The following is a 14,263-nucleotide window of genomic DNA, read 5'->3' as shown; positions in this document are numbered from 1 at the left end:
TTTTATTCCTGATATGTCAACGCGAACAAACACAGACCCTGGATATACTCAAAGGAAAGGAATGTATAATGATGATACAAAAGCAGAAAATAGTTTTACTGTGGCAATTCCTCTTAAAGGTATATTTGGATTTTGTGATCATGATAAAGTTCTGTATAGTCTTAAAATTAGATTTAAACTACAAAGGAATGATAATGAAAATAGATTGCTTTTTGGTGTTGGTAGTGCTTTTGGTGAACAGAATAAATTTGTAATTGAGGAGATGAGCTGGTATATCAGTGAATATACTCCTAATCTTAAAACAGAAGAGATGTTGAATCGAAGACTTAACTCAAAGAAACCACTCAGTGTATCATACCTCAAAAGAAGATGTCAACACGTTAAACTCAACCAAACTACTTACACGTGGAATTTGGGTGTTCTGGAAGGAAAGCCACGATATCTGTGGATCATTTTAAAAAAGCCAGATGGTGATACTGCGACTGATAAGAATAATGCATTGAGTGATAATGCTAAGGTGAAACAACTTCGCGTTTCTCTAGATGGAACATTTTATCCACGAGATAGATTGGAAATTAATTGGGGAAAAATGATTTTGCTGAAGCATACAAGTCTTACCAAAAGGTGTGTGAAAGTAATGGAAATAAAGAACCTATTTTGGATATGACAGCATTTAAAGTTTGTATACAATCAATGCGTTTGACCTGAGCGCTCAAAAGGAAACTATAAAGTCTAATCGAGTGGATACTTCCCTATACATTGAAAGAGGAGAGAGTGAAGAAGTTGATACATATTGTTTGCTTTTGGAAGAAACAGAATTACAGATTAATTCAGATAATGGTGTGATGATTAGTCTCACATAATTTTTTGTTAAATAAATGAGTGGCAAAGTACCAACTGGGGTATATGTTAATCAAATCAATCTTCATAAACTATCATCTTGTGTTCAAAATCAAAAGCCTTGTACGATTAACGTTAATACAATTCAGAGAAAAGGAGCAGTAAGAATTGATGTTTTGCTCACAAGAGAACAGGTTAAAATCTTGAATGACACTGGCTCACTTAAAATTAAAATGACAAAACCAATGTTGAAAAAATATTCAATAAGAGAGACGAGTGGAGGATTTCTCCCATTTCTAATTCCTTTATTTGCTGGTTTAAGTGCGGTTGGAGCATTGACGGGTGGTATTTCAACAGCGGTGAAAACTGCCAACGAAAGGAAGGCTCAACTCCAGGCTCAAAAAGAATTGGAAAGACATAACAAAGAGTTGGAGAAACAAATTAGTGGAAGTGGTGTAATTGTAGATTTTGCTGAAAAACTTGAAGGTCTGCCTGATAAAGCGAGATTGTAAGTTGGAGATATGCTTTCTTCTATAGCACAAGCAGGTGTAAAATTAACGAAAAGAGGCAATGGATTATATCTTTCTAATAAATAAAAGAGCATTGATGAGTGGTTTAAAGAATTTGTAAAGAATACAACATCAAATTTCCAACTTGTCAAATATTGTAAGAAATTAAAAATTCATCATGTGGTTATTTGTATGAGAGATGAATTAACAAATGTGCCGAAACATACAAAGAATATTATTATGAACTTAGAAGATAATAATGGGAACGGTTCTCATTGGGTTTGTATTTTTAATAGTCAAGACAAATATTATTTTGATAGTTTTGGTCTTCCACCACCTGTTGAAGTCATAAAATTCTTACAGAATGGTGTTTATCAAACATTTCAAGTCCAAGAATTAAATTCCAAGTGTTGTGGTCAATTATGTCTATATGTGTTTTGTTTTTCAATATTTTAGATGGGGATTATTGTGCAAAGAAAATTAAACTATTGAAGGAATTTGAGAATGAACAAATCTTTATAGGTTCAATGAGTGAGCTAAACAATATGCATCGGTTATTTGATAAAGAGTGTCCCGAGGGTTAGACGTTTCAGATATTTCTTTCGAATCACATTACCACTTTAGTACTTGAACAAATCTTTATCTTATTGCATGGATTATTTGAAAAAAAAAGTGTCCCCAGGTTAAAAGGGGAGACAAATAAATATACCTTGGGATAAAAAGGGGGTTTATTTTTAGGGAAAAAAAAAATGAATCGCTCAAAATCCCCCATTCATTTACATGGGGAAAAGTGAGCCAGAACCAGTATATTCACCCTACTAATATTATTATGAACTTAGAAGATAATAATGGGAACGGTCCTCATTAGGTTTGCATTTTTAATAGTCAAGACAAATATTATTTTGATAGCTTTGGTCTTCCACCACCTGTTGAAGTCATAAAGTTCTTACAGAATGGTGTTTGTCAAACATTTCAAGTCCAAGAATTAAATTCCAAGTGTTGTGGTCAATTTTGTCTGTATGTGTTATTTCAACTGAACAAACATAATTTTTTTTACGACATTATTTTTATTCTAATATAAATGACTTATGTTGGTAAAGATGGTTCTATCTTTGGTGTATCCCAAGAACTGGATATTGATTTATCAAATTATTACACAAAGGCACAGGCTGAACGACGTAAATATAGCAGAACAAAAAATATTAATATGAAAAATGCTTATAAATTAAAAAAAATTATCCAAGCCCGACTAACGCGAATGACTTGGTGAGATTATGTGATTTATCACAATATATATCCTTTAAATAAAACAGCCGTGTATTCCAAAGATACAGAAGTGTTGATTTTATCTCCAGGTCATACAGAATTCACAGTTTGAATTAAAAGAAATTTTTATAAAGAAGGGCAAATCGTTTGTATGAGAATAGAACAATGGGGGTATGATATGAATGATTTAGGATATAATTGGTCATTTAAAATTGACCTAAAAGACCTGGAACAATTAAATCGGTCTCGGAAGGAAGAATATTATCCACTTGGGATGGAGAATGAGTTTTGTGGAGCCACGAATCGTAAACAACAAATAAAATAATTTAATAAGGGTAAATATAATTATGGTTTTGCCCGAGTTTATATCGTGAAAACAGAAAAAAAACAGGATTATATATAATAAGTAGGGAAATACAAAATGATTTAACTATGGGAAGATGGGGAGGTGTTTCGTGTCATAATATTATTCTAACATCTTGGAGCGGCAAGAGGTCTCCTTCGGGGCTCCCTGCTGACATTCTCAAAGTTAAGTTCCGGTTGTTATTTGTCCCGTTTTAACTGTTTAATTTTCTCACCTACATGTTAATGTGTGTTCCTAGTTCGGTTTTGTTTCAAAAATCGTGCTATTTTGTGAGTATTTATGTCGACGTTCTTACCTGGTGTTTGAGGCCTAGTCCTAGGCTTGAGGCCTACCGGTTCCACTTGGTGTTCGATCGTTTTTTTTTTGTTTGTTTGTTTTTTCTCCCCATTACCTTCAATTTCTATCCTCCCCATTACCTTCAATTTTCATCCTCCCCACTTTCCAAACATCCCCCATTCTCCCAACTAATCTCTTTCTTATCTCAAAAAAAAAAAAAAAAAAAAAAAAAATACCCAACAACAACAACAACACGCTCACCTTCTCCCGATTCTGCTACTTCTTCTTCCTCTTAACTTCCTCCTCGTCTTCCTCGATTTCTTTTTTTTTTTTTTTACATTTTCCATGACCTAATCTGTTGAACTCTCTCATACATTAATATTAACAACAAAAACGATCTTATGATGCTTCATCTTCCTCTCTCACACATGTGGTACTCTTTACTGTTTCACAATGCACTACTCTTCTGCTATTTCAACAGACTGCTTTCATTTCGACCTCTCCTTCATTCCTTGCCTAAAAAATCCAACTATTACAGCGCTTCTTCTCTCCATGCTCTGAATTCGCCTTCATTGCATCCATCAAGAATTGTGTTAAATCGCATCTCTGACCTAAAACTTTTAAAAACCACAGTTTGCCATGGATGCTCGCTTTCCATCAACCATTCTTTTTTCCAACTTCAGTGCCAACTCACCCCCCTCACCCCTCACTCTCACTCTCAAAGCAACCATCCCTCTCTTCTCCCTCCAAGCCTCCCTCTCACCTCTTTCAAAAATTCCCCCCTCACCTTTCTCCCACCTTTCATCCCCCTCACTCTTCCTTCTCTAAGTTGCCCCGCCTCTCATCCACCAACCTGCCTGCCTCCACTGCCCTCTCACCTCCATCTCTTCACTCCACCTCCTCAAATACTCAACTGCCATCTTCCTTGTCTCTTGTCCCCCCTCTCTCCCAGCACCACAGAGCCTTTTCTCCTCCTCATTCGGCCCCCTCCCCTCGCTATTCTGCAATACCCCACACTCCTTCAGCAACCCTCCTTACCTCCCCCTCGTCCCTCGTCCCTACCCTCCCCCGCCCCTCCACCTCCTGCACCCAAAGCCTCCTCCCCTACCTCTTCATTAAAAGTGTGGACCTCAAATATCCGGGGCCTTCGCTCAAACCTTTCAGATCTTTCCATGCAGGTTGCCACTGACAAACCAGACATTATCTGCCTAACAGAAACTTTCCTCTCCCAAGACGTGTCTGACTCCCAAGTATCTCTCCCTGGTTACTCCCTCTTACGGTATGACAGACCTGAGCCTCGTCCTGGTGGAGGTGTTGCTCTCTTCATCAAAGACTCTATTCCTCACTCTCCCTGCACTGCTCTCACTCCCCCACACCCCCAGGAATACCTCTGGCTTCGGCTTCCCCTCCACTCCCACCTCATGTTTATATGTGTACTGTACCGTCCACCGAACAGTGATGACTCCATCTACACCTCACTCTCCGAAAACATGGACCATCTTCTATCTTCTCATCCAAACTCTCTTCCTCTTATGTGGCGACTTCAATTGTCATCACGCCAGTTGGCTAGGTGTGGGTACCTCTCTCACCTGCCATGGGACATCAGCAAAAGCTTTCTGTGACTCATTGGGACTGACTCAATCGGTCAACTTCCCGACCCGGATCTCAACCAATGGTACTCCATCTCTTCTGGATCTGATTTTGACAAATTTCCCTGACAATATCTGCTGCTCTTCCTTCGCTCCAATTGGTTCTTCTGACCACGTCCTTGTTAAAGTGGACATCTCTCTGGCTGTTATCAGAGAACCACCTCACCGCCGTCGAGTCTGGCATTTCACTCAAGCCGACTGGCAGGGTCTCCGAGCAGCCATCAAACTTACAGACTGGTCTCCTATCACTACTTTCTCAAACATCAACTCATCCTGGGAATTCTTTCAAAGAAACTTGCTCTCCCTCATGCACAGATTTATCCCCTCTCGTGTTCAGTTGTCTTACCCTTCCTCCCGCCCTTGGTTTACTGAAGCTTGTGGCGAGGCAGTTGTCCTGAAACAACTTGCCTTTGCCTCATGGAAAGCAAACCCAACTGAGGGCAATCTCAGTTCTTTCCACAAAGCTCGGAACAAGTGTGTAGCTACCCTCAGGAGAGCCAGAAAACAACATCTTTCTCATCTCAAGTCTGAACTCTCAAACCTCTCTCCCTCCTCAAAATCCTGGTGGCGTTTAATCAAATCTGTTTCTGGTGTATCTTCCCCTCCATCCCCTCCCTTACCTCAAATGGCCGCACTGCTGTTTCCACACGTGATAAAGCTGAATGTCTAAACTCGGTGTTTGCAGCTAAATCTTGTGTCCCAAACCCATCACTATCTCTACCCACTTTACCCAGTCGCACCCAACTGTCCCTGGACTCTGTATCCTTTCTCCTGACAAGGTGGAGAGCTTGCTTTCAAACCTCGAGTCAGATTCTGCAACCGGTCCAGACGGCATCAGCCCACGTGTCCTCAAAGCCTGCTCTTCTGCTCTTGCTCACCCTCTCTCTGTTCTATTCACCCTCTCATTTTCCCAAGGTCATCTGCCATCTGCTTGGAAATCTGCTAACATCACTGCCCTGCATAAAAAGGTGCAAAAACAGATCCCTGTAACTATAGACCAATCAGCCTTCTCCCAATCATCAGCAAGGTTATGGAATCCATCATCGCTTCAGACATGAAATCCTTCCTCTTCTCCAATGGCTTGATTTCCAATCATCAATTTGGTTTCAGACCAGGTCACTCTACCCTAGATATGCTGCTACTGCTCTCCCATCAATGGATGGAGGTCCTCAATGCCAGACAGGAACTCCGAGCAGTATCCCTGGACATATCACGTGCTTTTGACACAGTCTGGCACCCTGCCCTACTCACCAAACTCTCTTCCCATGGTATTCAAGGCCATCTCCACTCATGGCTCGCAGACTTCCTCTCCTGTCGCAGTCAACGTGTGGCCCTAAATGGAGTTCTTTCATCCCCTCTTCCTGTGCAGGCTGGAGTTCCTCAAGGTAGCGTTCTGGGCCCTGTTCTTTTCTGGTTTCATCAATGATCTCTCAGACTCTCTGGAAAATCCTCTATTTCTCTTTGCCGATGACTCAACCCTCTGCCGTACCATCTGTCATCCCTCAGACCGGCAAGCAGCAGCTTCTTCGCTCACTGCAGATCTGGATAAAATCACAAACTGGTCCAACACGTGGAACATGTCTTTCAATCCAGACAAATCTCACACTCTCACTATGTCTCTTCGAAAGGACCGTTTACAAAACCCCCCATCCACTTTCTCAACAATCCTCTGGAAGAAGTCTTTTCTTTCAAGCTTCTGGGTCTCACTATCTGCCATGACCTTTCCTGGGAAAGTCACATTTCCAACCTTGCCTCAAAAGCCAGTCGCCGACTGGGAATCCTCCGTCGTGCAAAGTCCTTCCTCGGCCCTCTTGAGCTCCTGACCACTTACAAAGCTTTTGTCCGTAGCCTGATGGAGTACTGCTCTCCCCTCTGGGCTGGTGCTCCTGCCTCCCACCTTTCTCGACTTCACGCTGTCGAAACCAGGGCTTTTAAGATCATTGGCATCTCCCGCAATGAAGCTGAGTCTTTGGGCCTCTCACTCAATCACCGCAGGTTGGTCGGTGGTCTTTCTGTCTTCTACCGACTCCTCTCCAGCCTTGCCCCCCCTGCTCTCTCTGTGATTTGTCCCAACCACATTTCCACAGGGCGCTCAAGGTCCGCCAACAACCCCCTTCTGGTAAAACTACCAAAATCACGAATCACTGCTCATCTTCACTCTTTCATTCCTCTTTTTTCCCGCCTTTGGAATAAACTTCCTCACTCTATTCTTTCCCATTCTTCCCTCCAGGCTTTCAAAACAGCTGTTCACCACCACCTCTTATCTTCCCCCATCCAAATCCTCGAACTTTTCTACCCCCGATAATCCACCCAAGCCCACTTCCTTCAATTCTCCTGCTTTCCTTCCTGAAAGTCCCTTTAATGTCCATCTTCCCCTCGCCATGTTCCCCGTCCCATCCCCATCCCTCTCCCTTCCACAGTTCACCTGTGTCTGTTCCCCAATGTTTTGTCCCTTCCACTCCCGCCCCTCTTGTCTCATGCCTCCTTGCTGTGAGTTGTGTGTTAGCTCTCATACGAGCCTCGACCAAGGTATACAAAAAAAAAAAAAAAAAAAAAAAAAAAAAAAAACATATATTTCTAATTCATAAATGACGGCAAGAAGGCTTCAAAAAAATTGTCATTTCTGTGTCCAAGCATACCTTCAAGAAAAGGGGATTCGGTATTTTAATAAATATGTTCTACAACATAAGAATGAGGTATTTTCAATAAAAGATTGGCATTATGCTGATGTTGATAAACCAACAACTTAATTTCATTTCATTAAAATGTTAAATAATGAAAAAAATTATAAAGTTAAGAAAACGTAAGGCTCTTTTAGAAATTCAAAAGAAATTTTATTGGTTTCCTGTTGTAAAAAAAATTATTTTGGATACAGGAATAACAAGAAATCCTGATGAATATATGTATGATATTCTATGGGGTGTAAGCGATTTCAAGGAGTTGAAGAAGAGAGGGAAGAGGAGGAAAAGGAGAAGAGATAGAAGGAGGAAAAGGAGGAGAGGGAGAAGAAAGAGAAGAGAGAGAGAAGAGAGAGAAGGAGGGGGAGGAGAGAGAGAAGGAGAGGGAGGAAAGAGCGAGACAAAATAAATATCAAAATATGGAAACCAGTGAGATTAAAAAAACATTGGTGGTATTACAGAAAATAACTCAACCCACCGAGGAGGAAAACAAAGAATTGACAAGTCTATTTGCAATACTTTCGACAAGAATATTAACATCGACAAGATATTCATTTTAATTCAAGTTTTTCATTTTTTTTCTTAAATAAATGGAGGAGAGAGTGAAGGCATTTCTAAGGATTCTTTATGTTTTAAAAATTAAGATTCAAATGTGCATGTTGGAAACTAAAAAGGTTTTTGCACTCTGCAGGAATTTTTCACATAAATAAATGAGTTATTGTCTCAAATGTAAAAAGAAAACTAATACTAAAAATATTTCATATATTAAAAGTAAAAATAACAGGGTTATACAAAAAGGTATATGTTCGGTGTGTGGTTCAAAAAAAAAATCAATTTATCTCCAAACACAAACGAGGAGGAGATATACAAAAGTTTTTATCAGGAAGTAAATTTACAACTACTGGAATACCAGGGGAATTACATCTTCCAGGGTATTCTTTCTGTGGTCCAGGCACAAACTTGGATAAAAGATTAGATGAGGCAGACAATCCAAAATGCTGGAGTAAACCCATCAATAGAGTTGATGAAGTGTGCATGAGACACGATATTCATTATGGGAATACCACAACGTTGGAAGAAAAGCATGAAGCCGATAGAGAAATGTTGTATAATTTGTCTCTGATACAAAATCCAACCTTGAGAGAAAAAGTTGATCGGTTCATTGTGAAGAAGATGATCAGTGCTAAATTTAAACTTGGACTTGGAAATTCCAAAAAACTTATAGGCTCTAATGATGTCATTAAGACTGAAGAGCAATTAGCTGATTAATTACATAAACCAATATTCACAAAGTTTCAGAGAAGGAAAGTTTATTCCAAGGAAGCAGATTATATCTGGTCTGCTCATTTGATTGAACTCAATAATGATAAGGGGTACAAGTATGCTTTAACCGTTATTGATTTGAGGAGTAGATACGCATGGGTTGTACCATTAAAAAACAAAACAGGTAATACTCTTATGTTCGCCTTTCAACAGATATTTAATAAAAGTAAGAGAAAACCTAAAAAATTGTGGACTGATGAGGGTAGAGAGTTTTATAACAAGACATTTATGAATTTTCTAAAAAATAACAGTATTACATTATACAGTACCTTTCATGAAGGGAAGTCAGTTGTTGTTGAACGTTTTAATCGTACCTTAAAAGAGAGATTATATAAAAAATTCACACAACTCGGTTCACAACAATGGTCATCTTTTATTCAGGATATTGTGGATAAGTATAATGACACGATTCACACGTCAACAAATATGAAACCATCAGAAACATTTACAAAATTAAAATATGAAAAAGAGATTAATGTCAGAAAACCTAAGTTCAAAGTTGGTGATATCGTAAGCATATATAGGTGGAAATCTCATTTTGAAAAGGGTGATGTTAAACGATGGACGAACGAACTTTTTAAAATTGTTGATGTAATAGATACGGTTCCTTGGACTTATAAGATATATGATTTGGAAGGGGAAGAGATTTTAGGTTCATTTTATTCACAGGAATTACAAAAGACAAAGATAAATTGAAATTTTTTGACTCCGCCCCTTTTTGACTCCACCCACACAAAACCCACCCACATAAACCCCACCCCACACAAGCTCCACACAAACCCCACCCCACACAAACCACACAAACCCCCCACAAGCTCCACACAAAAACTCCACACACACAAACCCCTCACAAGCTCCACACAAAAACTCCACCCCACACAAGCTCCACACACACAAATCCCACACAAGCTCCACCCAATATTCATCATATTCACATAATTAGTGATTAGTTAATTAGTTCCCCACACACAACTAGTTTATTTAATTAAAAAATTATCCACCCATCCACACAAGCTCCACTCATCCACCCATCCATTTATCCACAGAAGCCTCATCCACATTCACCCCTCCCACATAAGCCCCACCGAAGCCCCGCCCACATAAACCCTGCCCACATGAACCCTGCCCACATAAACCCCTCCCACACAAGCTCCACCCACATAAACCCCACCGAAGCCCACCCACATAAACCCCACCGAAGCCCCGCCCACATAAACCCTGCCCACATAAACCCTGCCCACATAAACCCCTCCCACACAAGCTCCACCCACATAAACCCCTCCCACACAAGCTCCACCCACATAAACCCTGCCCACACAAACCCCACCGAAGCCCACCCACATAAACCCCACCGAAGCCCCGCCCACACAAGCCCCACCCACATAAACGCCCTCCCACAAGCCCCGCCCACACAAGCCCCGCCCACACGCCCCGCCCACACCGAAGCCCCGCTCACATAAACCCCACCCACACAAGCTTCGCCCACACAAGCCCCACCCCCTCATCCCCCTGTGCGCCCCCACCTTTGACCCACCACCTCCCTCATCCCACCCCCACCCTTCCCCACACACACACGGGGAGGGGAGGGGTGGGATGAGGGGGTGATGGGTCATTGGGGGAGCGCACCTACCCCCCCCCCCAATGCCCCCCCACCCCCCTCCCTCTCCTTAATGTCTTGATCCATTTTTTGAAATTCAAAATCAAGTAATTGTAAACAAAACAAATATAATTAATCAAAATTGAAAATATTAAATATTCATTTGCGATAATGTATAATCTTTCCCAGCAATCTTCTTCAGATGTCTTGTGATTTCGAAACTCAGACACCATATTCTGTTTTGAAACAAAAAGTGGATAATAATTAGGTTTTATAAAGATAATTACATGGTAATATGAGTAAGCCTGGTGTTGGTTCTAAGTTCAAGCCTCGTTGACCACTGAATTAACACACCAGGAGGCCGACTCAGCCTGTCATCCTTCCAAGGCCAATAAAATGAATTCCAGTGTACTGGTAAAACCGCGTCCAAACGAATGATGCAACCAACATAAGACGACATTCCAAAGAGAGAGTGATATTAATAAACAAATAACTAAATAATAATTCAGAAACATTTACCTCCAGAAAATCATGTGTTGTACCAGATTGCTTCAACAGCTGATGTTGTGTGATCGAGCTGAAAAAAAAATTAATAATGAGTCAAGGGTATAGATGGAGAGACAGACAGAGAGAGGTAGGTAGAAAGACAGACAGAGAAAGATACAAAGAGACAGACAGGGAGAGATAGAGAGAGACAAAGAGACACACACACACACACACACACACACACACACACACACACACACACACACACACACACACACACACACACACACACACACACACCCACACACACACACACACATATATATTCACACACACATATATATTCACACACACATATATATTCACACAGACATATACACACACACATATATACACACACAGACACATATATATATATATATATATATATATATATATATATATATATATATACGATATATATATATATATATATATATACGATATATATATATATATACATATATATATATATACATACACACACACACACACACACACACACACACACGTGTCTCACCATTGGTTTAATTTATTTGAGATCAGAGGTCGTGATAAGACTTCGTACCAGTCATTATAAATGTTTTTCAATTCTCTTCTAAAATCATTGACCTCTTCAATAAGAGCATTCATTTGATGCACCTCATCGTGATATGTAAACTCCACTTCTTCCAAGGACCTGCCAGGAAAAAATATATATTTTCGCATTTTCACGATTTAATTTATAATCAATTGCTTCATTGTTCAAAGAGGAAACCATACACAAACTTACCAACTTTGTAGTGAGCTGTTATCTTCATCGGAAGAGAGTGAGTCCATGTCTCAGTTTTTTTTACCATTGGTACAAGATGGCAAAAAGATCAGAGGCCGTGATAAGACGTCGTGTCAGTCTTTAAAAATGTTTTTCAATTCTCTTCTAAGATGATTGACCTCTTCAATAAGAGCATTAATTTCATGCACCTCGTCGTGATATGTAAACTGCTCTTCTTCCAAGGACCTGCCAAGAAAAAAAAATATATATATATATATATCAGAATTATCACGATTTAATTTATAATCAATTGCTTCATCGTTCAAAGAGGAACCTATACACAGGCTTACCAACTTTGTGTTGAGCTGTTTTGTTCGCGGAAGAAAGATCGCTCATGTCTCAGTTGTAAAAATGAAAATCCCGTCTGGCAGAAACTTTGTCTGGCGAATCACTTATAAAGCAACGATGAGGAGATTGCTTAATCATTCGGTGTGGCCACAGGAAATGACGCTTTGGGAGAGACAGCTTGGAAAATAACTGGGAGATATATTCTCAAATTGTATGAATCATTTTTAAAACATACTTAAAATACCCTAAAATGGTTTTGATTCAAATGTTTTCAGTTCGTGTTCTGAGATAAAATATAAACACGAGACCTTGTCTCACAGATTAGTTCCTATTTTTTCACAGCATGACTGTCCAAAAACACTTCCTCATTCACACAGCACGACCGTGTCAAAAAAAACAAAACACTTCCTCATTTTCATGACACGAACTGAAAACATTTGAAACAAAACTTTTTTTATGGCGTGGTTTATGTACAAAAATGATTTGCAACTCGGGCGGTGGCCAGATGAGATCATTAAGAGAAGTTTATCATTTCGTAATGGCACAAAAGGGGTATCTTAAAAAATATAAAGATTCAAATGTTTTGTTTTTCAATATTTTAGATGGGGATTATTGTGCAAAGAAAATTAAACTATTGAAGGAATTTGAGAATGAACAAATCTTTATAGGTTCAATGAGTGAGCTAAACAATATGCATCGGTTATTTGATAAAGAGTGTCCCGAGGGTTAGACGTTTCAGATATTTCTTTCGAATCACCTTTCACAAATCACATTACCACTTTAGTACTTGAACAAATCTTTATCTTATTGCATGGATTATTTGAAAAAAAAAAAAGTGTCCCCAGGTTAAAAGGGGAGACAAATAAATATACCTTGGGATAAAAAGGGGGTTTATTTTTTGGGAAAAAAAAAAAAATGAATCGCTCAAAATCCCCCATTCATTTACATGGGGAAAAGTGAGCCAGAACCAGTATATTCACCCTCCTAATATTATTATGAACTTAGAAGATAATAATGGGAACGGTCCTCATTGGGTTTGTATTTTTAATAGTCAAGACAAATATTATTTTGATAGCTTTGGTCTTCCACCACCTGTTGAAGTCATAAAGTTCTTACAGAATGGTGTTTGTCAAACATTTCAAGTCCAAGAATTAAATTCCAAGTGTTGTGGTCAATTTTGTCTGTATGTGTTATTTCAACTGAACAAAAATAATTTTTTTTACGACATTATTTTTATTCTAATATAAATGACTTATGTTGGTAAAGATGGTTCTATCTTTGGTGTATCCCAAGAACTGGATATTGATTTATCAAATTATTACACAAAGGCACAGGCTGAATGATGTAAATATAGCAGAACAAAAAATATTAATATGAAAAATGCTTATAAATTAAAAAAATTATCCAAGCCCGACTAACGCGAATGACTTGGTGAGATTATGTGATTTATCACAATATATATCCTTTAAATAAAACAGCCGTGTATTCCAAAGATACAGAAGTGTTGATTTTATCTCCAGGTCATACAGAATTCACAGTTTGAATTAAAATAAATTTTTATAAAGAAGGGCAAATCGTTTGTATGAGAATAGAACAATGGGGGTATGATATGAATGATTTAGGGTATAATTGGTCATTTAAAATTGACCTAAAAGACCTGGAACAATTAAATCGGTCTCGGAAGGAAGAATATTATCCACTTGGGATGGAGAATGAGTTTTGTGGAGCCACGAATCGTAAACAACAAATAAAAGAATTTAATAAGGGTAAATATAATTATGGTTTTGCCCGAGTTTATATCGTGAAAACAGAAAAAAACAGGATTATATATAATAAGTAGGGAAATACAAAATGATTTAACTATGGGAAGATGGGGAGGTGTTTCGTGTCATAATATTATTCTAACATATATTTCTAATTCATAAATGACGGCAAGAAGGCTTCAAAAAAATTGTCATTTCTGTGTCCAAGCATACCTTCAAGAAAAGGGTATTCGGTATTTTAATAAATATGTTCTACAACATAAGAATGAGGTATTTTCAATAAAAGATTGGCATTATGCTGATGTTGACAAACCAACAACTTAATTTCATTTCATTAAAATGTTAAATAATGAAAAAATTATTAAGTTAAGAAA

The 14,263-nt window shown here is 38.8% G+C and overlaps 1 protein-coding gene and 1 long non-coding RNA gene across 9 annotated transcripts in view; one reads left to right on the top strand and one right to left on the bottom strand.

Moving 5' to 3' along the window:
- Positions 1 to 14,263, top strand: part of LOC147029146 (uncharacterized) — an 83,978-nt gene that overhangs the window by 17,421 nt on the left and 52,294 nt on the right. The window lies entirely within an intron of this gene.
- Positions 11,036 to 12,274, bottom strand: LOC147029147 (uncharacterized). Its single transcript, XR_015056810.1, has 3 exons — positions 11,800 to 12,274; positions 11,548 to 11,706; positions 11,036 to 11,079 (listed from the first exon to the last, which is right to left on the bottom strand). It is a non-coding gene; the product is annotated as an uncharacterized LOC147029147 (long non-coding RNA).

The sequence above is a fragment of the Eptatretus burgeri genome, chromosome 4 (genome assembly GCF_056783735.1).
Source record: "Eptatretus burgeri isolate ZD-2024b chromosome 4, Ebu_testis_v1, whole genome shotgun sequence".
NCBI classification, from domain to species: domain Eukaryota; kingdom Metazoa; phylum Chordata; class Myxini; order Myxiniformes; family Myxinidae; genus Eptatretus; species Eptatretus burgeri.
The sequence above is the reverse complement of the archived record's forward strand: the minus strand, read 5'-3'. Positions and strand labels throughout refer to the sequence as shown.